Source organism: Equus przewalskii, chromosome 3 (genome assembly GCF_037783145.1).
Source record: "Equus przewalskii isolate Varuska chromosome 3, EquPr2, whole genome shotgun sequence".
Taxonomy (NCBI): Eukaryota; Metazoa; Chordata; class Mammalia; order Perissodactyla; family Equidae; genus Equus; species Equus przewalskii.
The window spans coordinates 55,467,100-55,480,866 of record NC_091833.1 but is presented as its reverse complement, the minus strand read 5'-3'; the positions used below and the strand labels follow the sequence as shown (position 1 = coordinate 55,480,866).

General features: G+C 42.7%; 1 protein-coding gene across 1 annotated transcript in view; it reads right to left on the bottom strand.

The window, feature by feature from the left end:
- PRKG2 (protein kinase cGMP-dependent 2) overlaps positions 1-9,376 on the bottom strand; it is a 99,910-nt gene extending 90,534 nt beyond the window's left edge. Inside the window, exon 1 of the mRNA XM_070612713.1 lies at positions 9,205-9,376. The gene's annotated coding sequence lies outside the window, so the exon portion shown is untranslated. The remainder of the gene's footprint in view (positions 1-9,204) is intronic.
- Between the last annotated feature and the right edge of the window lie 4,391 nt (positions 9,377-13,767).

Below are 13,767 nucleotides of genomic sequence, written 5' to 3'. Positions count from 1 at the left end.
CTGAGAGAAGGCACAGAATTCGAAATTACCTAGTGGAGTTTCACTTCCCAACAGCCGCCACCACTCCTCTCATTCTGATCTGTTTCATAAATAGAAACACAGCAGTCATCACTGTTTGATAAGCAATAAAATTCCCCATGCTTCCAGAAGGAAAGCTATTGACTGATTTCCTTAATCCCTCCAAGAGGCGGCGTTGGCACTTGGTTCCATTCTTACCTGCTGTTCTCTTTGGTCATTGTCTCCGGACAGCTGTCAAAAGCATCCCAACAAAAGTGTGATTTGGATGTCAGCATGGCCAAGATAAAACGGAAATGAGCAGCTCCAGCAGCAGAGGCTTGAAAATGTCACAACTCTCAGAGCTCCCTGGGCAGCTACACTCAAAGACCTTCCCCTGATTTAGAAAATCACACATCTGCATTCCTCAGAGGAGGAGCCAGAGTCGCTGCTGCTTTATTCACACTTTACTCCTGCTGTACGTACCTATTAAGTTCTGCATTTCTGATAATGCTCACTGTTAGAAACTTCTGGATTGCAGTTACCAGAAGGTAAAACAGAGGTATGGGGGTTCTTCTACATCCTTTACTTTATATCCTAGAGCAAGGTTGTCCCAAAAAACCATCACCTACAGTACAAGGCTCTCTTCTTTTCCTATTAAGAATACCCTCAGTATAGGCCACAAAATAGTCCTGGGATGTGAAATGCAGATCAGAAACCATGAGGCATGATTTTAGTTGACTCAGAAACGTTGTTTAGTTTATTAGTTATGTATTTATTTTAACATTCATTAGAAATATAAATAATTGGCACCCCAGGGTTGTGAGGCCAAATTAGGTATTTAGGTTTACTGAGTCAATTCAATGAAAATAGAAAATAAATCATCTGCAGATAATACACACACATGAGCAAAATCAAAAAGGAGAATTCAGGAGGGTGAAGTTTGGAAAATACTGCTTTGATTAATTGTCATAAAGTTGAAGTCTTTTTAGACTACCTATTTAAATTTCGTACTTTTACACGTGCTATGTTTTGTGTGTGTGCGAGGAAGACTGACCCTGAGCTAACATCTGTTGCCAGTCTTCCTCTTTTTGCTTGAGGAAGATTGTCCCTGAGCTAACACCTGTGCCAAGCTTCCTGTGTTTTGTATCTGGGTCGCCACCACAGTGTGAGTTGATGAGCAGTGTAAGTCGCACCCGGGATCCGAACCCAAGGACCCTGGGCCGCTGAAGTGGAGAGCACAAACTTAACCACTACACCACTGGACCAGCTCTTACAGGTGCAATTTTTGACAGCCGCAACCCAAGAAGCATTATAGTGCTTGTAAACTGAGTTTGAATTACTTATGATTATCTAATGTCTGAAGAGATAGATGCAACTTTGAAGTTATACATCCCATACATTTGTGCCCTTCTCTCCCTCCAAATTTCAAACTCAGAGAGAAACGAAATGCTTAGACTGATTTCACTAGCTCTACTGGAATAATCATGAACTCTATGACAATAAAAGCGTAGATGGAAAAGAGCCTGTAAATTTCAAACAAATGCAACCAAACAGCCACTGCAGGTCACCTAAGATGGATGGTACAAACAGAAAATAAATGTACTTATAAAAGTAATCTTGCAGCACCCAGATATTCCTCATAGAGTTCACGTTCAAAGTAGTCATTAATAAACATTAACCTCAAGAGAACTGCCTTAGTATGTTACAGAGATGAAGCAGATTTAACCTTTAAGTTTCTGTTGACTTGTTAGCATTTACTATTCTTACATATTAGGAATATATAAAAAGGAGATTAGAATTCAAAGAAGCAGCCCTAGATACCCTTGGATTCTGAATAAGCAATTCAGAAGACGTTTAAATGGGACCTGAGAATAAACTTGAATGAGATTCAGAACGACAGGCATGAGAAAGGTACTTCCAAAGGTACCTTGAATTAACGTGTGCGTAAGTTTCTAACACGTAGCAGTGAGCCATCTTCTAGACATACTTTTCTGGTTCGTGGACAAGTACTCCTCTGCCAAGGCAGGACGGAGGGAAGGAGTGGTCAGAGGAAAAGGAGCTGCCTTATAAAGAACAAAAGTAAGCACAAAAACTGTTAAATCTAATATTAAACTAACAACCCATTCTTTATTCAAAAAACAATTGTTTACTAAGACCTAACTAAGTGTCACATACTCTATCAGTGTCATAGTTCCATGAATTTGCAGTCAAATTTGACACAGAAAACAGTTCTAGCATTCTAAATACGAAAAGGCTTAGCATCATTCTTGCTCTATGTATGGCATTCAAAACACTCTGTACCAATCCAACAATTTTACAAACTTGAAGCACAATTAAGTAGAAGATATTAAATTTTCCCAAAACACAACTATTCCCTGACTTTAACGAGGTCATTTTGGAAGCTGTATAAATCTTTCAAGCTGTTTAGAATTCCAAAGATGGGTGCAATGAGAGTAACTAACTCATCCTTCAAGTCACTAATTTAAGATGTAGTAAGTTACTAAATGGCTCAATACCAAGTCTGATTTCCTGGTTAGTTTCCCCATTTAAATACTGATGTACCTCAAGCCAAGGCTTCAAGTGTCTGGCTTCATAAAACCCAATTAGATTCACTCTGTTTCCTGTATCAGTCACTAAGACAGATAAGCTATTTCTCAAATATGTATTACTAGCCACAAGGAGAAGTGAACCACAGGATATTGCTCCATCAATCTAGCAACCATACGTTACTAGAACCTTTCTTATAATCAGAGGGCAGCACATGATGTAATAAGAAATGAACCTGGAGATAAAGATCAGGATTTAACATGAGCAATGGAGTCAGGCCAGCCAGAGGAGGAAGACAATCTGCCCTTTCCCAGCTGTGTAACCTTCTATAAATTACTTAGAATCCTCTAGTACGTGACTAGAGACAGGGCACTTAGTGTCTTGGTGTGAGGAAATGTCCAGAGGGGATCATTGCTAGGTGGGACAGAAGTCTAGTCTGGACATCTTCCAGGCAGGAGGTCTTTAAAGATGCAAATTATTCCCCTGGGGGTGGGGGAGGGGAATCTTAGTCTGTCTGGATCACATGTTCTATTAAGAAAAGAAGTCACTCCGGAACAAATAGCCTGGGAAACTTCCCCGGTAAGAGAAGCCTCATCAAAAGATGGAGACTAGAAAACATTGTGAATGACCTAGCCCTGGTTCCAGGACTGCAAGGACTCCTCAAGCTCTGTAATTTCTTCATGTAGCCACTATGTATTTTCACATATTGCAGTGTAATCCTTAAACCAAAAAGGCCCACGTAATAATCTTTGAAGACAACAAAAAAACATAGTTCAACTGCAGCCAGAGACAGGAGAGAGGAATAGAATGAGCAGTGGCATTTAACAAGAAGAGAGGAAAAGCATATAAAACTATAAATTATTATTACATTAATTTAAATACTATTTAGGAAATATCACACATAAGAGGTAACTAGAAAAGACACAGGAAAAGCAAAACTGACTGTGAAGGCTCTTGCAGGCGGATTAACACCTGGCAGCCAATGTGGGAGGAATTAAGCTTAGTTGTGTTTTTCCTCCAGCCTCAAAGTAGTTTGAAACCAAAATCTTGGCTCTGATCTAGATAACGTCTATTTCTCTCTCTGTCCATCTGGAGTGTGATATAAATACACACACACACACACATTTATACACATATATATATATATATATATATATATATATACGTATACGTATATATACAAGTATAGCCACACGTATATCCACAAATATGGGAGATGGTACAGTGCTGGCTAAGGTTATAGGGCCAGAGTCCCAATCCAAGCACTGTCACTTGGGCATGATATTTGGCTTGAGAGTGAATAACAGAAGAGAGAGAGAGACATATAGATAGATCAACAGACAGATAAAATAATGTTGTGTATAATTTAGAGTTGTTAGAGTTAAACGAGATAAACCACGATAAGAATTTAGCACAGTGACTGACACATAGTGTGTATTTAGTAAATATTAAATATTACCATTTTTATCACTGTTAACATTATTTATCCAACAAAATAACTCAGTAGAAAAACTTACTGATCAAAAAATATGAACTAAACCAACACAATATTATTACAGGACAACAAAGTCAGAGTGGTGATACTACCAGACTTCAAGGCTTACTATAAAGCTGCCATAATCAAGACAGTGGGGTATTAGTGAAAGAATAGAAAATAGATCAATGGCACAGAATAGAGAGCCTGGAAATAGAACCACACAAATACAGTCAACCGACCTTTGACAAAGGAGCAAAGGCAATCCACTGGGGAAAGGATTGTCTTTTTAACAAATTGTATTGCAACAACTGGATATCCATATGCAAAACAAATAAATCTAGACACAGACCTTACATCTTTTATAAAACTTACCTCAAAATGGATCAAAGACCTAAATATAAAACACAAAACTATATAACTGCTAGTAGACAATCTACTAGGAGAAAATCTAAGTGATCTTGGCTTTAGTGGCAACTTTTCTGAATAAAACACCAAAAGCATGATCCATGAAAGGAAAAAGTGATAAGCTTGACTTTATTAAAATTAAAAACTTCTGCTCCCCAAAAGACACTGTTAAGAGAATGAAACAACAAGCCATAGACTGAAAGTATTTGTAAAAGACCTATCTAATAAAGGATTAGTATCCAAAATATACAAAGAACACTTAACACTCAACAATAAGAAAACAAACAAGAAAACTCAGCTGAAAAATGGGCAAAAGATCTAACCAGATACCTCACCACAGAAGATACACAAATGGCAAATAAGGATATGAAAAGATGCTCAACATCATATGTCGTTATGGAATCTCAAAACAACGAGACACCACAACACACATATTAGCATGGCCAAAATCCAAAGCACTGACAACACCAAATGCTGGAGAAGATATGGAACAACATGAACTCTCATTCTTTGCTGATGGGAATGCAAAATGGTACAGCCACTTTGGAAGACAGTTTGGCAGTTTCTTACAAAGCTAAACAAACATGATCCAGAAGCATGCTCCTTGGCATTTATCTAACTGATATGAAAATGTATGTCCACACCAAAACCTGCATTCAGATGTCTACAGCAGCTTTATTCATAATTGCCAAAACCTGGAGGCAACCCAGATGTCCTTCAATGAATGATGGATAAACAAGCAGTGGTATATCCAGACAATGGAATATTATTCTGTGATAAAAAGTAATAACTATTAAGCCATGAAAAGGCATGGAGGAACTTTAAATGCATATTGCTAAGTGAAGGAAGCCAATCTGAAAATCCTACATATTGCAGGATTCCAACTATACGACATTCTGGAAAAGACAAAACTTGGAGACAGTAAAAAGATCAGTGGTTGCCAGGGGCTTGGGGAGAAGGAGGGAGAAATGAATAGATGAAGCAGAGGGGAATTCTGGGGCAGCGAAACTATCTGTATAATATGGTAATGGTGGACACATGTCACTATACATTTATCCAAACTCATAGAATGTACAACACGGAATGAACCCTAATGTACACTCTGGACTTTAGTTAATAACACTGTCAATATTGGTTCATCAATTATAACAAGAGTACCACACTGATACAAGATGTTAAGAAGAGAGCAAGGGGGGCCTATATGGAAACTCTCTGTACTTTTCACCTAATTTTTCTGTAAATCTAAAAAATAAAGTCTATTAATCAAAAAAAGAAAGAACATGTACTAACAAATGAATGCAAGAAAGCTGACAGCATACTCAGGGAACAGGCTGAAATGCATAAGTGAAGGAGAATGAGGAGAAATGATGCTGAAAACCAAGATACTGTATAAGGTACTAAAAAATTTCATATGCCATGTTATGGTATCTGGATTTTAGTGTAGGTCAAGTTGTTTTCACATTATGTGGTCAGACCTGTCCTTTAGAAAAATAACTTTCTTGGTAATAAGTATGGAATGGAGTAAAAAGAGCTTAGAAGAAAGATAAAGTAATAGACTATTGCACCAATCTAAGTAGGAAGTGAGGAGGACAGAATTAAGGCCAGACAGAATCCCAATCCCATCCTATTGTCTTGAACTCAAGAAAAAATGGACCACATCCGTGGCAGCCAGAAGAGAAAAACATTATCATAGGAGATTTGGTAAAAGCTATGGCTACAGGCAACTCTGAAATTTCCTTCACTTCAACAAATCATGAAAAGTAGAACACATTCTTTTTCATAATACTTGCAGGTTTGCCTGAAGTTAAAGGAGTGAATTATACAGGCTTTTATAGACAGTCCTCTAAGTATATATGAAACTGATGCAGTCAGTTGATGTTACTCTTATCTTCGTCTCATCAAAATTCTTTTAGAAAATAACCATCATTGAACATATAAATCTCCGCTTCACCTCCCCGAAGCAAACCACACAGAGTGGTCCTTGTGAGAATCAGCTCAACCCCATATCAATGCCACAATTAAAAGCATCTGTCCATCTGACCTGACTGTTGATCTGGGGCTCAGTTTTGAATCTACTGATTGCTTTCCCTGTCCACGACATCTTAGTTTGGAGGGTAATTTTCTCTTGTTAACGCAGTTATATGAGTTTCTTATGGAACCAAAGTTTCAGCTACTCCCGAGGCTTCTTATCACTTTGAAGTGTCCCTCCCCCAGCAAAATGTTTACAGTGAATTTTATAAACGCCACATATCCTGTATTTTCACTGCCAAATGTGGTGGCATTCCATTCAGCTCCTTTTGGTTGCTACCTTTGCAGATAAACAGGCAAACACACATAAATATAATTTTATAGATGTAGGTCCGGAGATTACAGCTGATGAAATCTGAGCACTGATAAGATAAACAATAAAGATTTGGAAGTTTCCATTGTGGCAACTGAGTAAGAGGTGATGTCATTAAGCAAAATAAGGAGCAGATCTGAGGGATAAGACCGTGAGTTTAATTTTGGACAAGCTCGGTTTGAGGGACCTGTGGAAACCTTAAGGTAGAGAAGTTCTGTAGGCAGCAAGAAACAAAGGACTAGAAAATCCAAAGCAGGAGCTGAAAATATTTAGCAATCATCGATACATAAGTAGTGGCTGAAGCTGAAGCAGAAGAAGAAAGTGCCCAGGACACTGGCAGTGAGGAGAGTAAGAGTGTCTCGGTCTATAGGAAGTTTGAGAGAAAAACTAGAGATATGGTAAGAAGAAGCTATTGCTTTGGTAAAAGTGAGAGAAGACATGGAGGGAACAATAGTAAAAATCAAGCATGACGGGAGGAATACTGCAGGGACAAAATTTCTAAATGTGGTAATTAAATAGGTGTACACAAGAGGGAAGTCAAAATGATTCCAATGTTTTGATCTTAGAAGGCTTGAAGGAAGGCAGTACTATTAACTCATTCATTCATTCATTCACCTAAAAATAGAGCACCATCTATGGGCTAGGGCACGGTGACACTGACCACGGTTAGAAGAATAAGTATGCTTTATGGAGAAGGTAATGAATCTGGATTTATATTTGGTGAGTTTGAGGTGCCGGTGGGTCATCAGGGTGGAAATGTCTAGCAGATGGTAGCAAAGAAGAAAGGTCAAGTCAAGAGACCGCTATGATAGTAGTAAGAACTGAAGTCCCATTAGTAGATGAGATCACTAAGGGAGAAAAGCAAGGAATGTCTCTATTGTTAAGTATGTACATTTAGATAATACCTGTGGATATTATTCATAGGAGAAGAGGAGGAGAAGCAAACAACAAAGATGGAGAAGGAATAGTTGTACAAAGAAGAGATGTATCATAGAAGCCAGGAAGATAAGATTTTCAAGAGGTGAGCAGGCTGCGGTTCACATCCCACAGACACATCAAAGCAAAGGAGATCAGACGGAAAAGCACTGAATTTAGCCTTTCACAGAAGACTGGGATAGAAATCCGATTACAAAGCTGACACTGAGAGTAGGGACTCCAATATGGTATCATGGTCCATGCAATGGATTTTTACAATAGTGAAAACGTGAGAGTAGTATTTGTAAGCTCAGAATAATGAACCAGCGAACATAGAGAAAATGAAAACATAGGAGAAGAGGGGATAATTGATAGGAAAACAGCCTAGAGGCAGCAAGACAATGTGGGATCTAAAGACTTGGGCAACATCCAGGAAACATATGCCTTCACTGTGAGGTGAATTAGCTTCACTTGCAGGGATTTCAGAGGACTGGAATGAAGTATTTCATGTAAAAAAGAAAGCTCTCTGTGCACCATCTTTTTATGTCCTTTATTCTTAGTTATGAAATGTTCCAATAGAAAGGATGGCCTCTAATTCTCTAAAGAGAATTCTCCACCATATTAGCTCCCACGCTCCTGTGTAAAACTAAACAGGAGTACTGGCAACAGCTACTGTATGTTATGTGGGTCGATCACCTTCTCCAGGAGTTAAATAGAAACTTGCAAAGAAAAGAGATAATTTCTAAGGAACGGGGGGAGAGGGGCGGGGTGGGGGGTGTATGTTGCTATCCCCCTGTATAAAAAAGCCCCTGGGAACTTCGGGAACAAGATGAAGATCAGGAAACCAAGGCGTTTGTCAGAGGGTCATCCTGTCTACCTGTCCATTCTGTCAGCGTCGTTTCTTTCCATTCTCAGCTATGGTCTCAACTGCTGTATATCTGCACTCTAGTTCTTCTCAAACTTGCACCCATTGCATTTTCTCTCATCCCCAAAGTGACTGATTTGTTTATTTGCTCGTTTCTGCATCACCACGAAATACACAGCAAGAAACTTGAAGGCGCCTCACGATGCTGAGAGTGACACAGGACACCCACACAAGTTTACAAGGACTCAAAGTATTCGTTTCCTAGCAGCTACCCAGAGCTCGGCAAAGCGGAGCCAGGAGCGCACGCCCTGACAGCACCGCGAAGCCCCCAGCCCGGAGCAACAGTCTCCTCGGGGGCCCCGGGCTACAGGCGTGCGAACCCTGAGCACTCCTCCCTGGGGCTGAATCCCCCCTCCTGCCCCTTCTTAAAATCAAGTAGCCTTCCCCGGCCTCCAGGAGCTCACGAAAGGCTGCCACACCAAGTTAATGCAACGCGTGCACACGTCCGCAAGCAAACACAACAGTCCAGAGACGAGACAGGCTGGGTGTGGAACAGAGGCGCACACGCGCAACCCACGCACAGCAGGCACACGCGCGCACTCCGACCCCGTCCCCCCTGCGCACCCCGGTGCCCAAACCCCTGCCCGCTATCCTCACCAGGCAGCCGGGTAACTTTCCAGGTGCGCAGCTCGTCCCCTCGGCACCGCCGCCCCTGCGTCTCCGCGGCCTCGCCACGCCGCGCTCCCCGCCGCCAGCGGCGCCCGAGCCGAGCGCAGGTCGGCTCAGCGAGCCCGGGCTAGGCGCAGGGCGCGCCGCGCGGGCCCGGGGCTGCGGGCGCCGGCGCGCGGGCTCCGCGGGGGCTGCTGGGGGCGCAGACGAGCGCGCTGCGGGCCGGAGCTGCGGCGGCCTGGGTGCTGTCGCCTGGCTCCTCCGCGGGGCCGGTGCAGAGCGGCCGCGCGGGGAGGGAGGGAGGGGAGGAGGGAGGAGAAGAGGAGACAGAGGGGGCGGGGGTCAGCCGGGGCTATGGCGTGGAACAGCGGGATGCCTGCTTCCCTAAAGGTGGGGTTACCGCGCGCACCCACAGCGCCGCACCTTTGCTCCCGACACCAGCCGGCGGCGACAGCCGCAGTCTGCGCTTTATACCCCATACCCTCCAGAGTGAGGCAACTTAAGTAGGGAGATAACATCGGGCTGTAAGCATTTTTTTCATGTTGTTATTATTTCTATTTCAAGTGTGTGGGACGAGGGGAGAGGAAAGTTCAGGAAGGTGTTCATCTTTTCCTTCCCCGCCCTTTCTCCCCACCCCTCCAGTGTGTTTTCACTGCGAGGTGTCTCCCACCTCTCCTTTGCTCCCAGAGCGCAAACAGGCGCACGTATCCTGGACGTGCGCTCCCCCGTCACACCGATGCCCTTGTGGAAGACATGTGACCCCCGAGCAGCTCGGCGACGAGCTTTTCCTGGACTCTGGAGCCATAACTTGCATCTCGTTTGCTAATTCACGTGACGCTGGGGGCAGTGATTTGAACCCAGTTTCAAGGGACAGAGATTATACCTTCGGAATCCATAGGTCTTTTGGCAGAGAACTTTCTTGATCACCCAAGCTGGTAATGCTCTCGCTGACGCCTTTTGATTACATGTTTTCTCCTGAGGCTTGCATTATGGTTTTCTAAATATATATATACCCCACCGCATTATTTGCTGTGCTCTGGAGTTGTGAGATCTTCGTGTGGCTTTTCCCCTTTCCTCCTGCCCCCAGAGGAATTTCTCTGGCAAATCCACCGAGGACAAGGGCAGTTTCTGTGTTGAGGAATGGGCAGTACAGTGAGGGTCTATTCTTCGCTGTGCCTCCAGAGAATGTCAGAACCCAGCTCTCCAGGGTTTTAAACCACATGGTGCAGTGGGACTCATGTAATACCGGTCTGCACTATTACATACGTAAACTTATGTAGAAATGAGGCGCGCATAAAGTGTGTTGAACGGGGCCGTTAAATTTCAGAGGAGGAAAAATGTAGTTCTGTTTGGGTTTGTGCTAACCGGAAAAAAATAAGCAAAAGTGCAAAGTACTATTTCATGAACATATGCCAGAATCTTTCCATTTTATGCAGGCCTTCAAAATTGCCCAACTTGAGGAGATGGGGATGGAGGAGAATTCCACAGAAAAAGGGAAAATAAGTCTTGTTAAGTCACAGTAATAATTGACTTTTAAGTCAACGGGCTGGATGTTTATGAACAGTTATGAACAAAGGAGAAAATCAGAGATTTTCAAAGTCCTTACATTTCATTTAGTCCATTTCTGGGGGAAACTGTGAGTTGCTAATTAATGAGTCCGAAAAATGATGTGTCGGGTCAAAGCTTGCATTTTTTAAATGAAGTAGAATAGAATAGAATAAAAATATCAAAGTATATCACTCATCATAAGAGTAAATATGCTCTACAAATCTTTCATTTCAGTTAAATATGTAGGTAAGTGTGTACTGGGTCAGTCACGTAATATGTATTTTCTTATTGTTCCTTGAGGTAAAAACTTGAAAACCACTGGTAGAGTGCAGCTGCTGCCCGCGATCAGAGTCTGAGGAGAAACTTAGGTTCCTTCCCAGAGATCCTGTACTCTGTACAATACCATGCTGAATTGCAGAGAACGAAGAGGAGGAGGAGGAGGTGGAGGAGAAAAGGGACTATTTTCAAGCCCTGTGTTCATTCTTTCAGCAAATATGTTTGAGTGCCTCCTATGCTTCACACCCAGTGCTAAAATCTGGGAATTCACTGGTGAAAAACATCAACGTGTGATCTCGACAGTTTAGAATCTACAATCTCGAATTAAAAAACACGAAAGTAACTATAAATGTGATCAACGCTTGAAGGAAAATATAACATGACAGTAAAACTTATGGGGTCATAATTTAGATGTAGGAGGCTGCAATTAATAATTAACCCGATTTAAAATGTCTTCAACGATAAGGAAATTTACTGTTTAGTATGGCAAGAAGTTCCAAGGTTGAGAGGCCCTAGCCGGTAAATTCAGCAACTTGATGATGTCAGGGAAGGCCCGCGCTGTTTCCGGTTTCCCCATTGCCGTCTCCAGGACACCAGCTTTGTACCTGGGTCTGCCCCACTCATGGTCCCAGGATGGGTGGAGCAGCTCCCGTTATAATCCTCACAATGCCCAATGGTAGCAGAGTGTGTCTGTTTACAAGAGTGGGGCAATCTCTCAGAAGCTTCCTGCAGACTTCTCATCTGTCATTGTCCAACATGCGTCACATGCCCACACCTAAATGATAGGAATGGAGGGAGAATTACCACAATTGGCTTGGGCTCTTCAGGATTTTCCCCTGAACTCTTCAGGATTGCGTTCTTTGAGGAGTGGATACCCAAACAAAAAGGAAAAGGTGGCAAGGCAGAGTCTGCTAGAAGGGCCCAGGGATGACTCCTCTGAAAAAGTGACATTTAAACTTAAGATGAGGAAGAGTCAGCAAAGAGTGAGGAGGAAGCAGCTGCAGGCAGATGGAATTGCATGTGTGGTCTGACTCTGTGCCACGTGTTAAAGGTGTACATGCAGTTTCTCATTCACTACCTTGATCCAAAGAGGTAAGCATCCCTCAGGAAGCAACCTCAGAGCTTAATAGCCTGATCAAGTTCACAGAGCTAGTAAGTTGCAGAGCCAATCTATCCAATTTCAGAGCCTGAAATCTTTGACCTCTTCTGCCTCTGCAGAGACAGTGAGAAGCCAAAATCCCCCGGTCTTTCTTGGCTACACCCCCTCTCCAGGCACCCTCTGCAAGGTTTCTCTGGGCCCACTGCTAGTGCAGGGCATGTATTCATGAATAACCCCTCTCCTCTCTGCCAAGCACTGTGACCAGAGCACTAGGGTTCATGTGATGTCAAAACTCGAAGGTAGGCTGTGGAGATGTGGAGGGTAAAATGCCCATCTTTGGGTTACACGCAGTTGGAGAAGGACCTAAATAGCCTCGGTGTTTTAGAGAAATCTCTGTTTTTCCTACTTTCTGTTTCTCACGTGGACCTGCATCCAAGGGACTGAGCTGGGAACAGATTACAGTGATGCTTCCATGCTGAACTCAGACTCCCAACACCCTGCACGACTAAGTTCTAATTCAAGCTCGTCCAGCCTGAATCCTATTTTCTTGGGATAAATTCCCTCCCAGGAGGCTGTATAGTTGCCCTTGCACACAGACTTCTGCCAGTTCGGCCCATCAGCTCAGTCTTCATGCTCACAATATTTGAGTCCCAGCTTGGGGCACCCCCGGGATCAAGCTGAGCTTTCTTCTATCAGTCACCAAAAGATTTTCTGAAGATGTAAGAGAGGAAAACCGCCATCCTGGTGGATCCCACTCCAGTTTCTCCTCATCTCTTCGGTTTTGCTGCCCTCCCTCCTTTCTTCTCTCATTTGTCTTTTGGCTTGCTTATCTTACCACATGGACCCCATGGGAAGTCATTTTAATTGCTAAGGCTAGCACCTTAGATCACTGTGCCCTTCTGTCACATTAGCTTTGCCAAACCCTAACTCAGGAAAAATACTACCATTTGCCTTGGTGTTTCTGCTTTCCTAGTGCCAGCATCACTTGATGTGGTTATGAAGCTGAACCAATTGATTCCAGCATAGGTTTTCAGTTATCTAACCTCCCTGCAGCCAGCAATCCCTTTATTCACCTTGTTGAAATACAAAATTTAACTGAGTAAGTGTTAAAGATCTTATTGGCTTTATTCAATGATTCATGAATTGGGCAGCATCCCATCTAGCAAATAGAAAGGAGCTCCAAAGAGTCGTACGAGATGAAAGACCTTTATAGGCAGAAGGGAGAGAGACAAGGAAGTTACACTAGCAAAGAGAGGATTGTTTGTGGCTAGGTCACCTTCCTTTGGAGACAGCAGGGGTCTATCAGGCAGATTACTTCACTAGTGCTGATCAGGTAATTCCAGATTGACTGGTTTAAGATTCCATTCCTGGGAGAGGTTAAAACTAATTAAGTTAGATATTAAGTCTCGTTTTAGTGATGTGGGGCTTAGCACAAGTGACTCCATTTTGGCCTATTGTCTTTTTTTTAGCAATTCTTCCCTTTTGGTCAGACGCTCTGCCTGAGAGATATCATCAAAATTTAAGGCATTAGAGCCACTCCCAGTTACCACTCTGAAGTTCTCACAGTTTTTGCTAACTTTTCTGTGGTAGTCACAGGTCATAGCATCTTTTTGCTAAATCTCTGTGGT